Source organism: Gigantopelta aegis, chromosome 5 (genome assembly GCF_016097555.1).
Source record: "Gigantopelta aegis isolate Gae_Host chromosome 5, Gae_host_genome, whole genome shotgun sequence".
Taxonomy (NCBI): Eukaryota; Metazoa; Mollusca; class Gastropoda; order Neomphalida; family Peltospiridae; genus Gigantopelta; species Gigantopelta aegis.
In genome coordinates, this window is record NC_054703.1 from 196,562 (window position 1) to 200,404 (window position 3,843).

The 3,843-nt window shown below is 41.0% G+C and overlaps 1 long non-coding RNA gene across 1 annotated transcript; it reads left to right on the forward strand.

The window, feature by feature from the left end:
• Positions 1 to 392: 392 nt before the first annotated feature.
• Positions 393 to 3,617, forward strand: LOC121373252. The gene is made up of 2 exons (XR_005958050.1): positions 393 to 758; positions 3,536 to 3,617. It is a non-coding gene; the product is annotated as an uncharacterized LOC121373252 (long non-coding RNA).
• Positions 3,618 to 3,843: the final 226 nt, after the last annotated feature.

Sequence of the window (3,843 nt, forward strand, 5' to 3'; positions counted from 1 at the left end):
GCCGTAGGAAAAAATCCCTTGCTCCTGTGTAAAAAAAACCTTTCAACGGGTTTTTCTCTTCCAATCTTTGGGGCCCCTTTACCATATTTCCCTCCGCCTTAACCTTTTTTTTTCTCGTTAAATAAAACTTTCTTTCCTTTCTTTTTTTTTTTTTTTAAAAAAAGTAGGGAACTCTAATAAATTTAAATTGCCAACATTTAAGGTATATTAGCTTGGGGAAATTTTATATATAAAGGTTAATTGGGCAAAACTTAAATTGGAAAGTTGACGTTTTTTTTGTCAGTAAATCGCAAATTCAAACAATAAAAATGAGTCAAAACAAAACAGTAACAACAGAATGAAAAAGATTGACAGAAATAATGTTCCACAGTGATTAATCGACCTTCCTGGAAATTGTCAAAATCGAGAATGACAACCCACGCACGTGTACGGGGCAACTGCGTGATGCACGTGCAAACTATGGAATGTGTTTCCGTGTGTTGATAAACAGACCAGAACGTTCTTTACTAGGGTGTCTGTGGTCAAACATATGTTCGGTCTACTAGTTGATATTAACATTAATATTTCAGGTTCCCCTACTTTTTTTGAAGAGTATATATATATTAAGTCATTTACTGTGTTCGTTTTTGTTTGTTTTTTTACAGCTAACGCCAAATTCTGGGGTACATATCGCTGCGGCCCTACATGTGCAATTTATTGTCCGTGCGGCCGTGTGATGAAGAACGGTTGTCCCACCTGCACCTGCAAACCGTGTACAGGTTTGTAACAACAATGATAAGAGCGTCATAGATTAGACCGCGATGCCACGGCAATCGGGCAGATGTAGCCTAATGGTAAAGCGCTAGCTTGATCGCGGTCGGTCTGGGATCGATCCCCGTCGGTGGGCCCATTGGACTATTTCTCGTTCCAGCCAGTGCACCACGACTGGTATATCACAGACCGTGGTATGTGCTATCCTGTCTGCACATTTGTATACATAATCAGCTACACATAGAGACACGGACGAGCACACACACACACACACACACGCGCGCGCGCACACGCACACACACGCACACACACACGCACGCGCGCAAACATGCATCCATCCTTGCATCCATCCATCTATCCGGGGCGGGAAGTAGTCCAGTGGTAAAGCGTTTGCCTGATGCGCGGTCGGTCTAAGATCGATCCCCGTCGGTGGACCCATTGGACTATTTGTCGTTCCAGCCAGTGCACCACGAGTGGTATGTACTATCTTGTCTATGGGATGATGCATACAAAAGATCCCTTTCTACTAATGGAAAACTGTAGCGGGTTTTCTTTCAAAGACTATGTCAAAATTACCAAATGTTTGACATCCAATAATCGATGATTAAAAAAAAATCAGTGTGCTCTAGTGGTGTCGTTAAACAAAACAAAGTTTAACTTTATCACTGAGCTGATTCTCATTATTGTTGTGTTCGATTGTTTTGCATAACAGAAATTTAATAATTGACGACCGGTGTGTATTTTGTGTAAAGGTAGTTAAAAATGACACCATTGTATTAAACTGATATGTTTGCATTTTGCTTTAGTAAACCGGCCTCGGTGGCGTTGTGGTTAGGCCATCGGTCTACAGGCTGGTAGGTACTGGGTTTGGATCCCAGTCGAGGCAAGGGATTTTTAATCCAGATACCGACTCCAAACCCTGAGTGAGTGCTCCACAAGGCTCAATGGGTAGGTGTAAACCACTTGCACCGACCAGTGATCCATAACTGGTTCAACAAAAGCCATGGTTTGTGCTATCCTGCCTATGGGGTGCGCAAATAAAAGATCCCTTGCTGCTAATCGGAAAGAGTAGCCCATGTAGTGGCGACAGCGGGTTTCCTCTCAAAATGGTCAGATTTTGGCGAATGCACGTGAAACTCGTGGAAAAGACGAAAACGCCTCCACTGAAGTCAGTCCATAGCAAGAACAATGTCACATACTCATGTTACATTTGACTGTGATACGATCATAAATAACGAAATTATGCCACTTTGTATAAAGAGATAATTCCATGAATATTTTGCCTATGCGTTTCGTTTTTGATAGAGTATATTATTAATATTTAAAGACACAATCTCTAGATATTTTCCACAGTCAAATACCCAGTCATGAGTATGATATTAATGTTTAAAGACACATTTCAGGCGAGTGTGCAGGGGGAGAGTTTTAGGGGTTGAAACCCCTCACTGCTTAAGCACATTTCCCCCCGAGTATATTTTCAAGGAGAGCCTCTACAAACATCGCTAGCGACGGTCTAGAACCCCCAATAAAATTGTTGCAACTGAGGATTGTGATTTGGTTTTCTTTGGTGCTGTTGACGATCAGTATTAAGATACTCAGAGATCCACAAAGTCACATTTGATTAAGCAAGCCTCTTTCCTCTTTTTTAATGGTGCATTTATCTTTTCCCGAAATGTCATCCATGGTGTTTGTCAGGTTGATAAAACACCAACCCATCCCCCCCCACTCTAAAACCCTCCACCAACCCCCCCCCTCCAAAACCCTCCACCAACCCCCCCCCAACAAAACAAACAACAAAAAAGCCCAACAACAACCCCAAATGACACACAAAGAAAAGAAAACAAAACAAACAATGTCAAAAATGTCCACCGAAATACCCCCCCCCCCAAAAAAAAAACAAAAACCCAAAAAAAAAAAAAACCCAAAAACAAAACAACAACCCCACAACCACCCACAAAAAACACGCAAACAATAAAACAGAACAAAATCAAAACAAACACAAAACCCCCAAAAAACAAACAAAAACAAAAACAACAACCCCAAAACAAAAACACACACACAAACACACAAAACTATCATTAAAAATATTCGTTCTTTTTTGTTGAGTACGGTATATGCATAGTTTTTATTCTTCATCTAGGATTCTCGAGGACACCACTTATTACGCCAAATGGCATCACTTTGCAATCTTGATATTCTTGTTTCAATTAAGCAAACATTACATGTAGGAATTTTTAACACATGCAATTATAGCGTATGACCGGCCTCGGTGGCGTCGTGGCAGGCCATCGGTCTACAGGCTGGTAGGTACTGGGTTCGGATCCCAGTCGAGGCATGGGATTTTTAATCCAGATACCGACTCCAAACCCTGAGTGAGTGCTCCGCAAGGCTCAATGGGTAGGTGTAAACCACTTGCACCGACCAGTGATCCATAACTGGTTCAACAAAGGCCATGGTTTGTGCTATCCTGCCTGTGGGAAGCGCAAATAAAAGATCCCTTGCTGCCTGTCGTAAAGAAGAGTAGCCTATGTGGCGACAGCGGGTTTCCTCTAAAAACAGTGTCAGAATGACCATATGTTTGACGTCCAATAGCCGATGATAAGATTAAAAATCAATGTGCTCTAGTGGCGTCGTTAAATAAAACAAACTTTACTTTATAGCGTATGCGCCGTTTTAAACCTCAATCCAGGGGAAATAACCCAGATAACTTTTGACAGCGTGCCTGTATAGTGTATACTAAATGGACACAAGAACGTACATGCACGTTATTTCTGTATTATTCCAGGTGCAGACCACGTGACAAAATGATGACGTCGAAAGAATAACGGCCGAGATAAAAAAAAGAAATAAAATAGAAATAGAAATTATTAAATTTTTGTATTTTTATTTTAATTTAACATCCAATAACCGATGTGTTTCTTTGTGCTGGGGTGTTGTTAATCATTGATTGATTGATTGATTGATTCATCCATCCATCCATCCATCCATCCATCCATCCATCCATCCATCCATCCATCCATCCATCCATCCATCCATGCATGCATGCATTCATTCATTCATTCATTCATTCATTCATTCATTCATTCATTCATT